The following is a 21,200-nucleotide window of genomic DNA, read 5'->3' on the forward strand; positions in this document are numbered from 1 at the left end:
AATTGGTTGAGAGCGGAGGTTTTAGGAAAAAAGGAAGCGGAGGATCACTAATCCATTCTGTTAACATGCTAATTAGCCTTTGGAAATGTTACATTTTTATTGTTCGGGATTGGATTATGTGGGGGACAATTAAAAAAAAGAGAAGAACCCAATTTTTAAAGGTTGGATTGTCCGGGGGAAATTGTGCAGAAACCCAAGTCTTCCGCCCTACATTTGCAGGAAGTAGCTTAGGCTGTAAGAAAAGTTTGTTGACAGGCTAATGCCCAAGTATAATGGAGGTTTTTGGAAGAAAGGAGCTTCTTTTTTTTAAAAAAAGAAATTAATTAGAAATCAGAGGAGGAAGAGAGTCGAAATCTGCTTCAGTTGGAAGTTTTGTTCAATGCTGGAGTTCTCCTTAATAAGCTGAAGCATTCCAGGACTGCCTCAGTTAGCGGTTGGGTGCAGAAGCTATACACAGGGGGTAGACATCTTAATGTGCCTGTAATTATCATGTAATTATTTTGTAATGCGGAATCAGAAATTTTTTGCCTAGACGGCATTCTTTCATGAAACTTGAAAATCAAAATAATTTCCAAAGTTTGATTCATTAACTTGGCAGTTCGCGGGATTCCGCTGTTCCGAAGAGGCATCCCTTTCAATCCCTTTTCGATCCCCTTCCTTTTTTTTTTAGACAACCGCAATTGTTTTGAAACACTTTCATGGCACGTCGCTTCAAGGTAAATAGAATAATTTAATCCCGGTCTGTTAAATATTTATCGGTTTCCTTGTTGGTAAAACTACCTTTCAACGCAAGTGTCAAACGGGTTGCAATTATCATCAAAGCTGGCAGATGCAAATAACGGATGGTCTTGTCGGCTAAAATGAGGCACATTTGTTTTGTAAAAGAAAATCTGGTGGAATGAAGCTGTTTGTGTCTGCTAATGCGAGCCTTCTGCCTGTACTGTTTAATTTTTCAGAAACAAAAGTGTACTCAATTTGACAATAAGAGTTTCTCTGAAACTGCATAGAAACGTTTGTTTCGTCTTCAATCTTTTGTAGAGGCATGTGTTGGGATGGTGCATGAGCAGGCAGTGGCGAGCCTAAACAAAATGGCGCTCGGGGCAATAGTAAAATGGCACCCCCTGGTCTGGGGCAAGAGCTAAAATGGTGCCCCCTTGGTCCCTCCAAATTTGCTCCCTCCCCCCAAATTGTGCCCTTACCTCCTTGCACCCTGCCTGTCCTGCCACAATGCGCACGGATGGGGGTCCAGGCTAAATGGGCCTGTCAAAGTGTACAGCCCTGAAGAGTGACAACGTCATCTTTAACAAGCCCCCTCTTGCCATCAGAGGGCTCCTTTTGTGCGCGTGTTGAGATCTGGCACGTTTTTGCCTCCGGTGTCTCCTGCGGCGCAGCGCATGGTGGTCCCGAAGCTGTCGAATGCGGCCCGGGCATGGAGGAAGCTGCTGGGCACTGTGTCACAGGAGAGGCCGGGTGCAAGGACCCAGCTGGTGCCTCGCACCCCTCATGTGACTAGATGGCGTGCGCCCGGGGACAAGTGACACCACATGTCCCCATTGATGGTACATCCCTGTGAGCAGGCCTGCTCTGGAGAGGTTCTTCCCTAGCTTAAATTTCCACTGGGGGCCCAAACCATTTCTTGAAGCCATTGTGACCATTTCCCACCCAAAAAGTTGTGTGGTCCAAGGGATGAGCATCCCTTCCCTCAGTTCCTTCTTCACCACTGACAGAGTGGGTTCTTCCTAGCATCTTATTATCTGTGGATGAGCCCTTTTATCTGTCCAGTGTTTCTTCTAAATTCCAGAGCAATTAAAAAACTTCCCTTTATTTCAACTGTTTTTTTTCTATATGGCCCATGTTTTTCACTTGAAACCTCCCACCTTATTCTGAGGGGGTTGGTGGGTAGTGCTTGTGAATTGGCTCATAATAGCCTGTTCAAAAAGTGCTCCCAATATGGAGCCAAGATGACCCAGGCGGACAATCACAATCTTTGCGTATTTTGTCTGGGAGAGAAACATAATGTTGTTGCTTGTAAAGCCTGTCAGCAATTTCTGCTGAAGACTCACTGTGACAGGGTGTCAAATTTGAAGGCGGGTCTCTTGGAAAAGGCTCTCTTATCCTGAGACCCGCCCTCCAAAACCACATTGCCCGAGAAGCCTGTGGTAGCTTCTGCTAAATTGTCTGAGATGGACCCAAGGTCGGATTCACAACAGACTCAGACCCAACCTCACCCCTCAACAGTTCTGATAAGTTCCTCAGAACTGCCAGTAAAAAACAAAATCAAAATCAAACTTGAGGCACAAGGAATGAACAAAGTTGGATCTGAAACAACAATCCCAATCAATGTATTGTCGAAGGCTTTCACGGCCAGATTCAACTGGTTGTAGTGGGTTTTCTGGACTGTGTGGCCGTGGTCTGGTAGATCACCTCTGAAGAGGCCAACCACAGATGCAGGCGAAACGTTAGGAACAAGATCTAACAGACCACGGCCACACAGCCCGGAAAACCCACCACAACTAATCCCAATAAATTTCAGCCCCAGAACTGTTGGCTTGAAGGTTTGACATGGGCTGGTGGCCATGGGAGTAAATGGGACCCCCGGATCCCGGCACCAGAGGGAGGAGGTAAAACTGGGAGAATTGAACTTTTCAACCATCCCTGAATGAAGCTTCCATTGCAGACACCACCTGGAGACTTCCATGGGGTCAGAAGAATGTCAAGAATATGTTTTGCTCTCCGTTAGAAGCCACCAGAAGCATCTGAGACCACAACGATGGAATGTTGGTCCTGACTAGGGTTTTTTCTCGTGTAGCTGGGTTAGATTCTCTTGTGGTATTTGTGCCTTGCTGTGCTATAGGGCCTGCCATTGAGTAGCCCGAGAGGCCACTTTAAGTGGAGCTAGTTTTAGAAAAGATCTGCATGACCGGGGAAGTTCAGTTGCTGTGAATCTGTACAGCATCGTATGCATTAATGTGGTACGCTGAAAAGATCATTAATGTTGGGCGCACATTATCAGGTGTTCTCTAATGTGCTTTTGATGAGCTTTAATGATGCTTGCTGTAGCTTTTTTTAAAACAACAAGAAGAACAAAATCTCCCTCCCTCCCTTCTTTCTTCCCTGGAATAATGATGTAACCCATGTTGCCAACTCCATCCTTAAGGCCCAAGTAAAGTATTTCCGACTGTCGTTGAGCTTGTTGTGGTGGTCTGTTTTGGGGGGGCCTGAAGAAAGGGGTGCTTACTTACTGACCTAGTGTTTAGACTGGTTTAGAATTCAATCTCTGGTAACCTGACAGTGGTTGCAACATAAAATGAGGTATAGAAAGGAGACGGATCATGGGGGCTAGTTGTGATGGGAGTGGAAGTGCATATCAACAGAAGCAGCAGTGGTGTAGTGGTTAAGAGCAGGTGTACTCTAATCTGGAGGAACCAGGTTTGATTCCCCGCTCTGCCACCTAACTTATCTGGAGGCTTATCTGGGGAATTCAGATTAGCTTGTACACTCCAACACACGCCAGCTGGGTGACCTTGGGCTAGTCATGGTTCTTCTGAGCTCTCTCAGCCCCACCCACCTCACAGGATGTTTGTTGTGAGGGGGGAAGGGAAAGGAGTTGTAAGCCCCTTTGAGTCTCCTATAGGAGAGAAAGGGGGATATAAATCCAACTCCTCCTCCTCCTCCTCTCCTTCTCCTTCCCCTTCCTCTTCCCCTTCCCCTTCTCCTCCTCCTCCTCCTCCTCCAACTGGTAGCTGCTTGTGGAAGCGCTCCCCAGTTGCATCAGAGAACCCTGTAAACCATTTGGATTATGAGACAAGAGAATAATGCACTTCAAAGTGACAAGGCTGTCTACGCAGAATAGTGGAAGGCTGCTCCCTCATCCCCTTCCAGATCCATTTGGCCTGACTCGGTTTTAGAGGAGTGTTCAATGCTTTTGTTTTTGGATAAGCTGACATTGTCCCCAATATTTCTCTTGTGCAATTTTCCTTTACCTCCCTGTGACTCAGGAGAATTAAACCATTAAGGACTGATTACAATAGCTAATTGTAATTTGCTCAAAGGCTAAGAGCATTGGAGCAGGTTTTATGCTGCTGCGTCGGAGCCAGTGGAAAGGTAGGAAATTTCGACCAACGGGATGCTGTAGTTGCTGCAGTTAAGAGTAAACTTATTGAAATCTTGCCCCTTGGAAAATTTGCTGATTGTTCCATAGACCCCAAGCAAGGAATCACGTGCCAGTGCCGTGTATATCCTGCTGCCCTACCAGGGAAACATGGGGTTTTGATAGAGATTCTTACCTCAAAGACTGCAAGTCTCCAGCTCTTATGACTACAGAATTAGCTTTTAACAGGAGTAGGAGTTGGGGAGACTCTGAAAGTACCATCTTTAGAAATGTTCAGCCAGTAGGGTTGCCAGCACAAGGCCTGCAATTGCGGGAGACTCAGGCCCCTTCCGCACATGCAGAATAATGCACTTTCAAGCCACTTTCAATGCACCTTTCAGCTGGATTTTACTGTGCGGAATAGCAAAATCCACCTGCAAACAATTGCATTGTTCTGCATGTGCGGAAGGAACTTCAATTCTGCAGGATGACCCTCCATGCTGACCTCACTGAATGCAATGACTGTGACTGGAAGTGATGTCACTGCATTGCCAGCAGTGCTCTAGCATAACATTTAACCATAGAGTTGATGGCACTCAATTATTATTAATTTGTTGCCCTTTAAGGTACCACAAGGCTCCTTTGTATGTTTGCTGCTACAGACTACGACCATTGCAAATTTCTGAGTTCCCCTTCCATGATCGTCGCACTGAAAAGGCCTGGGTTCTCATGGACTTGTGTACGACAGTGTGGAAAAGGACTTGCACTTTGTGTGGAGGCTCTTGATTTTCATGCGTATCATAAGATTCACACACCCCAGGCAGCACAGATTTGTTAGGAGGGAGGAGAGGAAGAACCAGAAAACATTTCCTTCTTGACTGAAGTTCTCCATAATGCTGGATTTACGACGTTGCGTGTTCTCCAATGTGGGCTGGTAAGCCTTAACGACAGAAGCGAGTTTTCGTATCTCCGGAGAGTATAAATTAAGGTAGTTGTTTAAAGGTTGTTCTGCAAGTTAGCCCAGCTGTACACTGGAAATGTGTGTGTTGTGTGCATTGCGTGTGTGTTTTTAATTCTCTGCTTTGATCCCCATAGGAGGAACTCAGAAGTGAAATGCCTATAAAGAAAATTACGCTGTTAAGTTCCCTTTTGCTGCATTTTATCATCAAGGTGTACTTCTGCAAATGTAATAGGAGGTAGTGAACTTCCAAACAGAGGGAGTCTCTTGGCTTTTCTGTGCAGAATGTTTTTCCTTACCCCCCTCCCATTTTCTACACAATAGGATTTCTTAAATCATGTCGTGTCCTCCCCTCCCCTTCTTAATGTATTTTTATAAGGGAAAATTTAAATGGCCACCTTTATTCTGTCTAAATTGCAAACGAGACGCTTTAAGCTCGAGTGAGGTTGCTGGCGGGGTAGCTAGAGAGTAGTTTCCCAGGAGTCGAACACTTTCTTTGGCTTCCTCGGAAATTATTCTCTGAGTGCTAAAAGCAGTTTATGGCAAATTTTGGTCAGCCTCCCCTTTCCCACCTCTGTTCGGAAAGTCGCTCCATTATTGGGCTGTTCCTTCAGGTGTGCCGAGTGTGAGTGAATTACATAGTAGGGATTCACAGTAGCGTGCCGAGAGAAATGTGTGATGGGGAGAGAGATGCAGGCCGCGTGACAGACGTCACCTGTGTTCAGACATTGTGAAGAAACCTTGCTTGTGATGAAAACGAGGTTTTAAAATCCTTGTTCTGAGGCACTTCGCTCTCTCTCTCTCTCTCTTGTGTACCTGGCATAGACTGAAGGCATCTTGGTTTGATTTGAACCATGCTACCTCATGGGTTCAACTATAGTTTAGAAGAAATAAGCCATAATTTTGCCTGATTTGGACATCATGTCAAACTGTGGTTTGCATCAAGTCATCGATCTGTACCTGACGTGCAACGACATAGGCTAGAGCAGTGGTGGCGAACCTTTGGCACTCCAGATGTTATGGACTATAATTCCCATCAGCCCCTGTCAGCATGTCCAATTGGCCATGCTGGCAGGGGCTGATGGGAATTGTAGTCCATAACATCTGGAGTGCCAAAGGTTCGCCACCACGGGGCTAGAACAAGGAACATAGAAACTGATAAGTTTGGGGCTCATTTAGAGGTTTCAAAATATATTAATTCCAACACTACTGTGATGTCGGGGTTAGAGTTTTGGAGCCAGGACTTGGATGACTCAGGTTCGAATTCTTCCATTTGTGATAAAATTCATTGGATGATTTTGAACCCGCCTCTCACTTTCAGCCTAACCTATCTTCTAGGGTTGTGAACATAACAAGTGAGGGATGGTTTGGATGACATCATCCTACGTCAAGTTGATTGGAGAATGGGCAGGGTAAAGAATAGGATGTCTAAGTGAATTTTCTCCCCCTCCCAGAGGAAATTGCCAAATGCACACAAATCAATGTATTGTCGAAAGCTTTCACAGCCAGATTCAACTGGTTGTTGTGGGTTTATTGGGCTGTGTGGCTGTGGTCTGGTAGATCTTGTTCCTTGGAACAAGATGTGCCAGATCACGGCTGCATAGCCCAGAAAATCCACAATAAACACACAAACCAGGTTAAAAGACCAAGATTTTGCTTGAAATCCAAGTGTCTCCAGTCTGGGTTCATTTGCTACTGGAGTGCACATGTGGGTCTGTATATGTCTGTTAGCATGGTCCTCTGTGTGCCTGTAGGAACCGCTGCTACATATAACCCATAAATTACGCTAGACAGGAAATGAGTTTGGGCTGCCGTGGAGCCGCTGAACTCTCCGGTCCCTCCCTTGACGGCACCAGGTCGGAGCTATGAATAAGCTTGACTCAGCTGGGAATTGTTATGCTGACTTCAGTGGTATTATAATGAGGACGCCATGACACCCCAAGAAAGATTGTGCTTGTCACTTGAACGCCACCTTTGGAAAAGAAAACAAGGAAACAAAAAGGAAACCTGTCAAGAGTCTCGCAATTTCTTATTGCCGGTTCCCCCTGTCAAAGAGTCCAGAGATCTATCGGAAGGAGGAAGTTGCCATTTCTACAAAGCGTTTTGTTGTTCCGCCGCAAGACGAGCCCTCAGATCACAGGCATCGGGGTCATCGCTGGTTAAACATGAAAGGCCTCTGATGTCTGGCGCCTCTTGCGAGGCGGACACAGATTTGAGAAGATAGAAAGCCTTTTAACAGGTGGCAAAGATTTTTTGTTTGTTTGCTTTCCCTTTTCCTTTAAAAGTCATTTCTCATTAAAAATGACAGATGCTGTTCATAAAAAGAGGGAACACGTCTATACATCATAAGCCCGCAGCTCTCCTAAGTAAGGAGACCAGCTCTGCCTTTATCATTCCAGACATAAAATCTATACATTCTCTTTCGTGCCTCTCCCCTCTTCTCCCCCTCCCCTTTCCAAGCTGTTATCTCTGTTCGGGGTTGATAAGGAAAGGACTTGAGATCCTCCGCTCTTATAATTTCATTTCCCCTGCCCCCTCAGGCTATAGGGTTACATGGGTAACAATTCCAAGCTACCATTTGTCTGTTTTATTTACAGACCGTTCAGCCGTTTATATCTGCCGGGTGGTGTTTTTTTTTTATACCGCTGCTGAATTTTTGTTTTTAGAATCCAGATATAAAATCAACCTTGCAGGCGATTCTACAAAAATTTAACAGCCCACAAAATTGTTAGTAGCCGTGCCTGCCTGTTTGAGCCCTTCCGGACACACGCAGGTGGAAGCTCAGGTTTGTGTTCGTGTCGGCGGAGTGATCACCTATGACTTCGAGTCCTCCCGTTCCTCCGCACTTTGGCAACCATTTCGTGTCTCCGGAACCCAGCTCAGTAGGACCACCTCCCTGTGCTGCGTTCCGATTGGTTGCTGTGTCCCCCGTTCTGCGCATACCCAAAGCTTTTAGCGCCCATACGAATCTCCAACTTCTGCGCATGGTAAATGCCCAGTTGTGATTGGCTACATGGCAGAGTCGAGTGGCGGAGGATTCCGCACTCCATTAAACCCGGCTTCGGAAGTGCAACCCGAGTCCATGGTCATTTCAACTCCCCAGTAGAGTCGAGAAATTCAATGGCGAGAGGGAGGTGAGTCGAGTCAGACACGAGTCCGACGCTACGTCTGTGCGGAGGACTCGGGTCGGACTCTAGTCGATCTCAGGTCGAGCACGACAATGCGGAAGCACCCTTTGTATCAGTAAACAGTACGTGAGCAGATGATGGTGTGGAGGGGGATAATCCATTATTATTTAGTTTACAAGAGTTCCCCTACCCAGAGTTAGTTTGCTTTAGCTGAGTAGACAGATGGCCATTGACACCGATAGTAATAAGGAAAGCCCTGTACTTAAGGGGCCAGACACTGCAGGCATCCCATACTTAAGCCTTGCTCCACTGAAAGTAGGATTGTCGGCTTACCAGACTAGTAAGGAGACTTCCTGCTACCACCTCCTGGCTCCTGCCACTGCTTGAATGAGTGGCAGGAGAAAAATGGGAACAGGACTGAGATTGACTAGGAAGTGACATCACAACACTCTAGGAAGTTGCCTAAAATTTATGGTAAAACTTGGAAGTGATGTCACAATGCCAATTGCTTCTTCCTGTTCCACCACAAAGTTCCCAGGGGTTATGGGTAGAGGCTTGGCATGCCTCACTGAAAGCTCCCCCTCCCAATAAATAGTGCAATATGATCTTAAACAACTGTCCCATCCCCAGGAGAGACGTGGATTTTGTCTTCTGCCTCCGCTTCTGCCAAATGATGGATTCTTGGATAGAAAATAAATATTTTGAAGGAGCTCCCCTCCTGATGGCACCCCGATTTCTAGCACTGCACCAATAGCACCTACTGTGCTGTTGCTACCCTTTCTGCAAGAGGAGCCCCTAGTCTCTCGCGGCCATGTCTAAAGAGCAGATAGGTGGGTGAAGAACAACAACAGCACATGGGTAATCCTAAAAATTTCCATAGAAATCGGCTGAGTTATTATTGATTCACAGAGCACGACAAAACATCACTGCATGAATTAGCAAACAGCTGTTTCTAATTTGAGTTTAGAACTGTACACAGAGGAACTTGTTTTAGTGTTCACTCCTTTCATTTATAATGAATTTTAATCACCGCTACAGGTGAGAAAAATGTAGAAACAAGCTTGTATCTTGTGGAAGAAACAAAGGAGAGACAGATGCTAACAGATTTACAGTCTGTGATAAAAGGAATGTTTTGGTACACTTTACATGTAATTAGAGGTGCAGCTGTTTTCAGTCCCAAGTCCACGGTGCGCGGCAGAATATAGTGTCTGCGGCTGTTCCAAAGGGAGTACAGAAAAACAGTGATTCAACCCTGAAAGCATTTAGTTTATTCCTAGATCTAACATAAAACTTTTTTTCTTCCTCCTCTGCCCCTCTCCAAATCATTTATTGGAATGTGATACAGCTTACTAAATAAGAATTGATTTTTTTTTGTCACACTGCACACGGATTTTTGACTTCTCATTGACCGTGTGTTGGTATGTCCATTTTCAATCTAAATCATGCACACATACACATGCAAAAGCCTTGTTTTGTTGTCTCTTCTGATGTGTAGAACCTTATTCGGGATTTACCGAAAGGACACCCACGTATTGTTTACAGACACCACTTTGGCCTGCTATAGGGGCATCTGGGGAGTAGTTTCTGACAAGTTATTAGCAGCAAGGTCATTTTTCCTTATGAAGGGGAAAGGGGTGGTAGAGTGGGTGGAAAGAAAGTAATCTATTTCTTCTCTCCACCCCCCCCCCATCTCCCTTTCCAGTTTTTTCTACCCTTGGAAATCGAGTTTAATGTGTCTTTTATGTTGTATGGTGCTTTAGAGTACAGGTGTTCTATAAAAAAGCAAAGACCCTTTTTAATGTACTGTCGAAGGCTTCCACAGCTGGAATCGACTGGCTTTTGTGGGTGTTCCATGCTTTGTGGCCTTTGTCTGGTAGTGTTTTCTCCTAACGTTTCACCTGCATTTATGGCTGGCGTTGTCAGAGGCATGTCACGGGAAGAGGTGTTTCTTTACTGTGACGTGTCTCTGCAGATGCCAGCCACAGATGCAGGTGAAAAGTTGGAAGCGAAAATGACCAGAGCGTGGCCACCCAGCCTGGAAAACCCACAACAATCCTTTTAAAAATGATTGAGGATGAGTAGTTACAGGTGTCAAAAGCTCTGGTCATTTGGCCCCTCCCCATCTCCAGTTTGAAGGTATTAATAGTGGGTGTGCTGTATTAAAGAATGATGCTATGTTTCTGAGGAGATGAATCATGATAGCTCACCGTGTTTGTCTGTCTGTAGCAATAGGAAGAGCATGAGTCCAGTAGAACCTTAAATAGTAACAAAATTTTATATGCCTAATAAAGATCTTTGAATCTGAATCTCTAGCAACAAAATTTAGTCTGCTGGACTCTTGTTCTTTGCCACTGCGTTTCTAAGGTGTAGGTCAGGTCAATATCTCCCCCCTAGTCCTAGCACAGTGATGGCGAACCTTTTCGAGACCGAGTGCCCAAATTGCAACCCAAAATCCACTTATTTATCGCAAAGTGCCAATTTAACCTAAATGCTGAGGTTTTAGTTTAGAAAAAAATGGTGGGCTCCGAGGCGCGCATTACTCAGGAGTAAGCTCGGTGCTAGTTTATGGTTTTGCTTTGAAGCAACTGTGCAACTCTTCCAACAGGTGAATCCCGACCCTAGGAGGATTGCGCTTTAGTTCTTCGCATGAAAATCAGTGGGGTTTAACAGCGCTTAACAGGGTTACCTACACTGCTTCCCCAAAACTAGGTCTTAGGTTTAATGCTGATAATCGAGCCCAGCGATCCAGGCCAGCCTAGATGTGAGTGTGTGGGCCGACTCTGTTTGCACGTGCCCATAGAGAGGTCTCTGAGTGCCACCTCTGGCACCCGTGCCATAGGTTCGCCACCACTGTCCTAACAGTATGGAAGGAGTGATACCAAAGGTGAGTGCTGGATGCTTGGGTCTTCTCCCACAATAAGGAATGTCTCCCAGCCTCAAACAACCCATCTGTATAATGGGGATAGCAGTATGGTCCCTTCTTTGCACAAGAAGCATTTGCAGATCTGCCTTTGACATTTCTGAAAACTGGACGGTCACATTATTTCCAGTACAAGGAGACCTGAATTTGAAAGAACGGGAACTTCTCGTTTTGCTTCTCGGTTTTGGGAGGGGAGAGAGAAATGGGCTGTTGCCAAGTCGTGACAGCAGTAAACTCTTGGTAGTAAATTCTTGGTATTTGACATTTGTCTTCTATAAGCAGCTGTCCCTTTTACTGCTCTTAAGAAACGATATCTGTGGCATCCAAAATATCCAGTAAATACACTGGGGAGAAAATGAGCTGTTTATATTTTGCAGTCCTTTGAGGTGGAAGGGGGCAGTGATATTAATGAAACAAATACATGGTTTATCTCCAAACATCTCAGAGATGCTGCAGATATGACATTTTGTGAACTCTAGTGCACAACTCTAGTGCAGAAGGAAGTCTGTGACTACTGGTGTGTGTTTTGTCATATCGGGATACTACACAAGTGTCTGTTTTGTAGATTGTTTTGGAACCTACTACCAATCTTGAGTTTGTAACAAGCACACATGTGACAAAACAAATACTTCTGTGATTCTTCATCTGTGATTGTGCTCAGAGGTATCACTGTAGGGGGAAATAGCATTGGTAAGGGGAGTGTGAACTAGGATAGGATGTGTGTGAAATAGTGTTGGCAGCACTGCCTAGGCAAATTCTGTGAAATTTTGAAGGTAGTGCCTAAGAAGGGTGGAGTTTGGGGAGGATGTGATATTACTTCTGGGGGCTGCTCTGGGAATTTCCCCTAATCTCTGTGATAAAGACCATAGAGATGTGGGGAAATTCCTAGAGGGAAATTCCTAGAGTGCCATTATGGAGGCCATTTTTTTTCTCCCACTCCTCAAGTTCTTGAAAGTGGGGGATTGGGGCTGAGGGCAGGGGTTTACTTGCTGGGCATGAGCAACCAGTAAGCCAAGTATGTGAGATTCTTCCAAATTCATATAAGAAGTGTAAGTTGATACACCTGTGAAAGGAAAACATGATTTACTCAGTTGTTCTTTTGTGTGTGGCCATTTTGATGAAGATCAGTACCTGAACCCGGTCTTCCTCGAAAAATTATAGTGCTTTAGCCTGGAAATTGATGTCCCTCCTCTTCTCCTAAGAAATCTGTGCCATGTATTTGCAAATTCCTTTAGGGAAAGGATAAGACCTTCCCATTGAGCCCTCCTCTAACGGCAGCAGTTAGGAGGATTTTATTTGCCATGGCAATCTCCTGCAATAGCTTTTGGTTTTGCCTTTCCTTCCGGTAACTTTTCAATGGACAGCCCCAGGCTCGCTTCCAGCTGTGTGCTTGTGGCACAACAGACAAATTTTAAAGCTGGCTTTGCAGAGGGAGACTCCCAGCCTCAACAAATATCTTCATTGCTCGCTCTGTGTGGGCGAGCGATATACAGAGCAAACTTCTGCCTGAATCTTTATAGGTGTGATGAATGAATGATTCTATTGTCTAGCTTAAACCGCCTGCCATAACAGTGTAGTGGCACAGGAGAGGTAGGGAGGGCAGAACTCGATCAGGGCATGTGTAGCTGCACATATGCACAAAAAGATAACTCTGGCATACTACATTGGTAGTGCAGTGGTTATTGGTACAGCCAGAGTGGTGCACTGGTTAAGTGTGGCAGACTCTAATCCGGTGAATTGGGTTTATTCCTCCACTCTTCCATATGACACATGCTGGGGACCTTGGGCTAGTCACAGTTCTCTCAGAACTCTCTCAGCCCCACCTACCTCACAAGGTGTCTGTTGTGGAGAGCCCCAGAAATTCTTTTTGGTGTTTACAGTGCTATTACAGTGCTATCCAATAACATGGCTGCCTACTTTAAACTACCAGATGCAGAAACACAAAAATTCTAAATTAATCCACTGTTTGTTGTTTTGACAATGTACATTCCCTCCTTTGCCTCTAAACTGATGCTTTCTCTGTGAAAATTGGCAGTAATAAGTTTCTTTCAAATTATATTTTAACCTAATTGTCTCCTCAAAAGTTGTATATGTAGTGTCATTCCCCTTTCCCTGACAACAGTTATCATCAGAACAAAGGTCAGTTAGGTTGAAACATGAAAACTGCCCCAAGGCCACCCAGTAAATTTTCTGTGTGGAATTGGAAACCAAGATTCTCCAACCGAAGCTCAGCGCTCCAACTATTACACCACATTGCTTCTCCAGTTCCGTTTGTGTTATCTTCCTCATCATAAGTTTGTGTTATCTTTCTCATCATAATCTTTCTCACCATGCAGTTCATGAAACCTTCAGGGCGGAGGGTCTTTGTTGCTTCCTGAGTAAATTTTCCAGCGGAGCAGCAGTTAATCTGAAAGACAAATGGCAAATGGGTGTGATTTATATGACTCTTTGTGGGCCCAATTGCTCTTATTAGAGGGAGAAATACATTTACTAGATTTGTCCCTTTAGGAATTAGTCCTTCGGTGAGGAAGACGAATGCATGCAGCCATGTAAAATGCACTGAAACATTAAGTTGCAAAATGACTGTCCTCGTCCGTGATTGATTATTGAGTTTCTTCCCAGAAGCTCCCTGACCTGCGCATCTATTCTCAAGAAGGCTTGTGGTTCAGAAGTCTGCTTAGCGTTTTCCTTTTGTTTCGAATTCCATGCCTTGTGTTTTCTTCCTCCTTTTCCGCCTGCTCTGATACTCCTCTGTACTCAGTGACAAAAGCCACCCACCAGTCACATGATCCCTCTATCTTGGAAGAGTCCCCCTCTACAAGATTAGCTGTTTGTAATGACTTTAATCTCTGCTTGGGAAAAGTATCCCCCCCCCCTTATTCTGCTGCATTCTTTTCAATACCTTAATTGGGGAATATTGCTGCAATGGAAAAGTTTATTATGAACTCATTGTCAAGTTAGGAGTTTACTCCCATTGTCTCTTGTTTCCCAGGAAGACAGAAAGACTCTTCTTTTGATTACGTTAACCAGTAGGAACCAAGAGATCACATGGAGCCAAATTTGGATGGATAGCGAGTAAAATTAGGAAAACCTGTGTTAAGTAACTTGTAATTTTAGAAGGATATTTATATTTTGAAACTTGTAAATTATTACAATTTAATAATTTATTGTTAAATTATTTTTAACAATATTGTATTATTTTTAGTATTATTTTAGAATTATTATGCTAGCATAATACATAATACTAAAAGAATACTTAAAAGAATACAAAACTTTGCACCAGCATTTACAAGTTTCAAAATATAAATATATGTAAATATGTATAAAAATTATGGGTTTAAATGTATCTTCCTAGTGCAATGCAGTCCTCTTACTTCTAAAAGAATACTTCTAAAAGAATGCAGTCTTCTTATTTATAACAAATACTTCCTGATAAGCTCTACCTTCTCACTGGTTGTTGTGGGTTTCCCGGGCTGTGTGGCCGTGGTCTGGTAGATCTTGTTCCTAATGTTTCGCCTGCAGCTGTGGCTGGCATCTTCAGAGGTGTATCACAGAGGGAAGTCTGTTACATGCCTCACTTTTCTTTGCAATATAACCCCTTTTGTTTGTAGTTTGTGTGCATATTTGACGCAGCCAAGTGAGCATAACATTTCAAGCATCTAAGGTAAAGTAGACTCTGACTTGTGAAAACCGATGCTACAATACATTGCTTAGCCTTTAAGAATGTAAGAACAACCCTGCTGGATCAGACCACTGGTTCATCTAGTCCAGCATCCTGTTTCACATAGCGGCCAACCGGTTGCCCGGAAGGGCCACCATACAGGGCACAGAAAACCAGAACTTCCCCTGCTGTTGTCTCTAAAGACTGGGTTTCAGAGCTTTTCTGCCTCTGTATGTGGAAGATCCCTTTGCACTGATGTTCCATAAATCTGCCAGACCTCCTTTTAAAACCATTCACGTTTGTGTCTACAAATTCCACAATGTATTTACTTATTGAGTGAAGAAGTACTTCCGTTTGCCTGTCCTGTGCCTGTTCCCCATCCTCTTCATTGGCTAGCAGTGGCGTAGGAGGTTAAGAGCTCGTGTATCTAATCTGGAGGAACCGGGTTTGATTCCCAGCTCTGCCGCCTGAGCTGTGGAGGCTTATCTGGGGAATTCAGATTAGCCTGTACACTCCCACACATGCCAGCTGGGTGACCTTGGGCTAGTCACAGCTCTTCTGAGATCTCTCAGCCCCACCTACCTCACAGGGTGTTTGTTGTGAGGGGGGAAGGGCAAGGAGATTGTCAGCCCCTTTGAGTCTCCTGCAGGAGAGAAAGGGGGGATATAAACCCAAACTCCTCCTCCTCCTCCTCCTCCTCCTCCTCTTCTTCTTCTTCTTCTTCTTCTTCTTCTTCTTCTTCTTCTTCTTCTTCTTCTTCTTCTTCTTCTTCTTCTTCTTCTTCTTCTTCTTCTTCTTCTTCTTCTTCTTCTTCTTCTTCTTCTTCTTCTTCTTCTTCTTCTTCTTCTTCTTCTTCTTCTTCTTCTTCTTCTTCTTCTTCTTCCTTGAGTCCTACTATTATGGGACAGCAAAGAAAAGCTCTCTCCACCCACCTTCTCTGCCTATCCATGATTTTATAGACCCCTATCATGAACCCCCACCCCCGGCCCCAACTACCTTTTTTTTACCAGGACCTTATCCCACAAACTTTATCTAGTGGTCCTCAGCCAACCAGAAGTCCGGAACGGGAGCCAATGAGTGCCTTGAAAATCTCCAAAAAGGGGGCAACGGTTTTGTCACTTTGCCTGTGCTGACTGGATGGGCCCACAAGCTCTGCAACGTTGCCTTCTTAAGGTCCAGCTGCATTGCCGTTTTTTAAAAAAAGTATTGATATGGACTCTGAGGCCCCTTCCGCACATGCAGAATAATGCACTGTCAATCCACTTTCAATGCACTTTGCAGCTGGATTTTACTGTGCGGAATAGCAAAATCCAGTTGCAAACAACTGTGAAAACGGATCGAATGTGCATTGTTCTGCATGTGCGGAAGGGGCCTGAGCAAAGTGTCGGAAGCATTTCAGTTCCTGCCGCACCGCATTGTTTGTTCGTAGCTCTGGCTCCGCGGCCTCCTGTTTATTTTTTAATAGTTCGGGAACGATGCCGCCTTTAACAAGGAAATAAGGAAATGTGTTGGAGAGCAAATTCGCCATTTGTTGCCCTAGTTTGAAAGCCCTCGTGCCTGCTTCATCCCTTTTTGCCTGGATCCCCCCTTGAGGAACCCAGCTGGCGTGTGCTGGGAATTGGCGGGCAGGGGGCTTGCTGGTCCTTCCCTGCTGAATCTAATCCAGGGAACAGGCAGCCAGCTGAATCTTTCCAGTTAGAAAAGCCCATTAATTCAAGTCCGTGGGGGGAGGCAGCCTCCCCCTTCTCTTGCTCAGCGAGAGAGGCCCCCTGTGAACGTGGCTGGCGTGAGAGTGAGACAGAGGCTGTCCAGGGTAAGGCGTAAAGCTGGCTTATTATGGGGTGTACAGTTGATTTACAATCTGCAGCGGTTGGGTTTCATTTTTCATCTGCAAAAGGTGTAACCGTGGTCCTGAGGAAAGGGGAGGAGAGGGGTAGAAGCTCCCAGGTTTGATGAATTAAAATGTTACTTCTCAGTGAATTAAAGGAACTGGAAATGTTTTTTAAAAAATTATTCTTGAGCGTTTTCTAGCCTTTCAAGGTCTCTTCTGCCAAAGGAGGCAGGAGTCGAAGATTTCTTTTAAAAAAAACATTGTTCAACTGTTTCCTGGTAGAGCTGGGCCTGCAGTAATGTACAATAGGAGCCAACGTTTGAAAAATACAATTGGGAAGGAGAAACAATAATTAAAAACAGTTGTCAGTATAACAGTGGGATGTTATAACAAAAACTGGCAGAAGACAGAATTTAGCAGTCTAATGAAAGCAATTTACTAGTAAGAGTCTAGTCCCTGTCATTCACTGATGGGGAAGAAGTCTTCATAGTTTTGATAAAGGTATGCAGGGACAGTAGTTTATAGCCCTCTACTTGGGGGTGAGTTAGTATATGACAGTGATGACGAACCTTTTCAAGACTGAGTGCCCAAATTGCAACCCAAAACCCACTTATTTATCGCAAAGTGCCAACATGGCAATTTAACCTGAATACTGAGGTTTTAGTTCTGAAAAAATGGTTGGCTCCGATGTGTGCGTTACTTGGGAGTAAACTTGGTGGTAGTCAGTGGCTTTGCTTTGAAGCAACTGTGCAACTCTTCCAACGGGTGAATCACGACCCTAGGAGGGTTTACTCAGAAGCAAGCCCCATTGCCACCAACCGAGCTTACTCCCAGGTAAAGGATCGTGCTTTAGTTCTTTGCATGAAAATCAGTGGGGTTTAACAGCGCCTAACCGGGTTGCCTACACTGCTTCCCCAAAACTAGGTCTTAGGTTTAATGCCCAGAGGCCCAGAGCCCAGAGGCCCAGGTCAGCCTAGATGTGTGTAGGGGGGGGGGCATGGGAGCGACTCTGTGCGTGCCCACAGAGAGGGCTCTGAGTGCCACCTCTGGCACCCGTGGTATATGAAATATACAATATGTGTGCTATATGTACAAAATTTATTCCACAGTATTCTTTATATGCGGGAAAGGACATAGAATGTTAAATTGCAACAAAACAATGCGTATAAGCAAATTTTGTTCACTGTTTCACACCTTGCTGTGATGGTGGTCCATTAGTTGTCCTTCCCTATACATAATTTGCTAAGGGTTTGGAATGTCTGACAATGAACCCCAGCTACTGGGTCCGCAGGACTCCCATTGGTTGGAAGGGCGTCCCTCGCATTTCCAACTCCCCCCTCCCTTCCCAAGACCTGCAGGCCTTGAGAGGGAAGGGTGGGGGGAGAAGCACAGAAATTGCCCCCTCCACTTCTCTTCCCTGTTTCTCAAGCCACAAAGCGCTTGGGAAATAAGGACGGGAGGGTCAGCTCATTCCTGCCCCCCTTCCCCCCACCATCTAGAGTCCATTTTATTTCATTTTAAAATGGGCTTTGCTGCTAGCTTAAAAATATATATTTATAAAGCGAAGTGTACCTTTCGGCAAACAATATAGGCTTATTTAATTTCAATATCTGGGTGGCTCGACACATTATGTAGGTGATCCATATTGGCTTTACCTGGTTTTAAGAGTTGTAAACGAAGCCTTCCAATTTCTCAACATGTTTTTTCCCAATAGAAATCCTCTCTGTGTTCTAAAACATTTGTTTGCGGGGCAGGGAATGTATATCCAAACCCCTTTAGTCACACCTTGAGAGCAAATTCACCACCTGTTATCCTAGAACAGGGGTATCCAATTCTAGAACAGGGTATCCTAGAACAGGGGTATCCAGCAGGGGCTGATGGGAATTGTAGTCCATGAACATCTGAAGCGCCAGAGTTGGATACCCCTGTCCTAGAATGTCTGTCTACTCTTTCTTGACTTCCCAAGTTTCTCCAAACTGTTAGTCGGCATCTCTTATTTGGGGCGCTTTCACACAGGCCAAATCATGAATTTTCAGCATGTTTCCGCTGCACTTTAGTGATTGTTAACAAGCGGATTTCGCTGTTTCACACAGTAAAATCCAGTTGCAGAGGGGATTGAAAGCACATTGTTCGGTATGTACGAAAGTCCCTATTAATTTGCTAGGCAGTTCGCCGAATTTTTCAGCACAGTTTAATGTATGCAGTCCACTGCTTAAGAGAGCAAAGCATTACACCAAAATTGCTATTAAGACAGACTTGCCAACTCTAAGTTGGGAGATTCCTGGAGATCTGGTGGTTTCTAGGAGCCTGAAGAGGGTGTAAAGCCATAGAATCTACCCTCCAAAGCAGTCATTTTCTCATGGGGAATTGATCTCAGTAGTCAGGGAATAAGCTGTAGTTTTAGGAGATCTCCAGGCCATACCTGGAAGCTGGCAGCCCTATAATTTATGGGGCTGAAATATAGTGCTCAGAAGCTCCCTTTTTGCTTCTGGCCCCTCTGGTGTTTGCAGGAAAATGAACTGGATTGTACCTACTGTAATATACATGGTGTAGTGGTTAGGAGCAGGTGGATTCTAAGCTGAAGAACTGGGTTTGATCCCCCATTCCTCCACCTGAGTGGCAAAGGCTTATCTGGTGAACCAGATGTGTTTCCGCACTCCTACATTCCTGCTGGGTGACCTTGGGCTAGTCACAGTTCTTCAGACCTCTCTCAGCCCCACCTGCCTCACAAGGTGTCTGTTGTGGGGAGAGGAAGAAAAAGGAGCTTGTAAGTCACCTTGAGTCTCCCTACAGGAGAGAAAAGTGGGATATAAATCCAAGCTCCTCCTCCTCCTCCGCTTACAGTGGAACTTTATACAGTTATTCCTTCCACATCACTGGGATCTGTAACCAGTGCTCCATGGGATCTGGAAATCCACGTTAAAAAAAATTGGCCCTCCCTTCATACCAGAGAATAAGTCTGAATTTTTCTTTGTCTTTTTCTTTTAACTTTTAAAAAGAAATTGTGTATATTTATATTAAAAGATAAAATATGTTGATATTGTGCAATACTATATGCATTTTATGCATTTCTAAGTTCTTTTCTGTGTCGTTCACTGCCTTTCGTGTGGCGACTGCGGCTTTCTGAAAACTCCCCCGCAAATCCCCTACTTAATTTCTTACGCCACCCTGTGATATATCAAAATCACTATGTCGAAGGGATAACTGCAACTTTTTTGCCCAGGTGTTTGCCACCATTGTGCCGTGGTTTGTTGCAGGTTTTAAAAGATTGATGGCCCATAGAAGAGGAGTAATTAAAATCACAGCATTCTTTATTTTCCTCAGAATGCCATCAGATGTCTCTGGGGAGGGTGAGAACATTTTAACATGGCGAGTTTACTGCCCACACCTGTCTATTGAGAGAGCCTCCAGATCCAGAAGTTTGGCTCGGGCAGAGCTTGGCGTGAGTTAATACTTTTTAGCTCCAGCAGCCAAGAACAGGTCCTCATCTTCCTCAGACCCATCTTGGTTCTGATTTCCAACATTGCAGCAAGGCCAAGAGCACAGGGCAAAAAGTTGATACTGGAGATGCATAAAAGAACGATTGGGCATCGGTGGTTATGATGGTCTGGCAGTTGGCAGAGTGAGTTGTCGAAGACTCTGGCACGCTCTGAACTTTGCGTAGAGCCCAGCCTGCCAATCGAGGCATGGGGCGTTCTGTCAGAATCCTGCCCAGGACTCCATCGGCAAAGATCTGGGGACCGGGCATTAGCGGCTGAGAACTGGCATCTCTTCAGGGCCTGTTGGCAGAGCCAGGCTGAGAAGTAAGGCTGTGGCGGCTTAGCAGCTGTTACTGGTGTGACTGTTTGTGTGTGTCTGGGAAGGATGAGAGAACTGCCAGAGAGGTCTAAACAGCTGCAGCGGATTCGCAGGGAAACGCAGAAACAGCTGCGTCGAAGAATAAACTTGCTTCCTGGTGTATTTCAATGTGGAGCCTTTATAAGGGAAAAACAAAGCAAACCACGGCCTTTACAAAATCTCGAATGCTCAGATCAATATATCGACTCCCGTCCCCTTCTGCAATATGGCCGGAGATGCCCCAGCAGCCCCTGCTGTGCTCTCTTGCTCTGTGATGCAATGCAGAAATGCCACTTGCTCGGTATCTTGCTGCAGGGTTGGCAAGCGCGCGTGGCCCGAAATTGGCATCGGAGCCTGGCTGGTTGCTGATCACGAGTAAAGTTTTAGGGGCATTGTGCAGAACTCCGGCCTCTTCCCACACCGCCTTGTTAATGAGCGGCTTCGTAGCCGTCAGATGCCTCCTTACCTTTTCAAGCCACTGCCCATCGATCTGAAGTTTCGTTTCAGGTGCAGCGAGCTTTCGGGGAAACCCATCTTGTTTATGTCACACTGCTATTGAATGACTTGTGTGTGTGTGTGTGTGTGTGTGTGTGTGTGTGTGTGAGAGAGAGAGAGAGAGAGAGAGAGAGAGAGAGAGAGAGAGAGAGAGAGAGAGATTCTCCTACCGTCACCACTTCTGCATGGCCCCTCCTGTTTCGAGGCAGGGCCGAAAAGGATTTTTTTTTTCCGGGCTGTATTTTTGAGAACCTCTCTGACTGGTGTCTGTTGGAAAACG

At 45.1% G+C, this 21,200-nt stretch overlaps 1 protein-coding gene across 2 annotated transcripts in view; it reads left to right on the forward strand.

The window, feature by feature from the left end:
* ZNF423 (zinc finger protein 423) overlaps positions 1–21,200 on the forward strand; it is a 329,729-nt gene that overhangs the window by 151,715 nt on the left and 156,814 nt on the right. The gene's annotated exons all lie outside the window — the stretch shown is intronic.

Source organism: Sphaerodactylus townsendi, linkage group LG14, assembly GCF_021028975.2.
Source record: "Sphaerodactylus townsendi isolate TG3544 linkage group LG14, MPM_Stown_v2.3, whole genome shotgun sequence".
NCBI classification, from domain to species: Eukaryota; Metazoa; Chordata; class Lepidosauria; order Squamata; family Sphaerodactylidae; genus Sphaerodactylus; species Sphaerodactylus townsendi.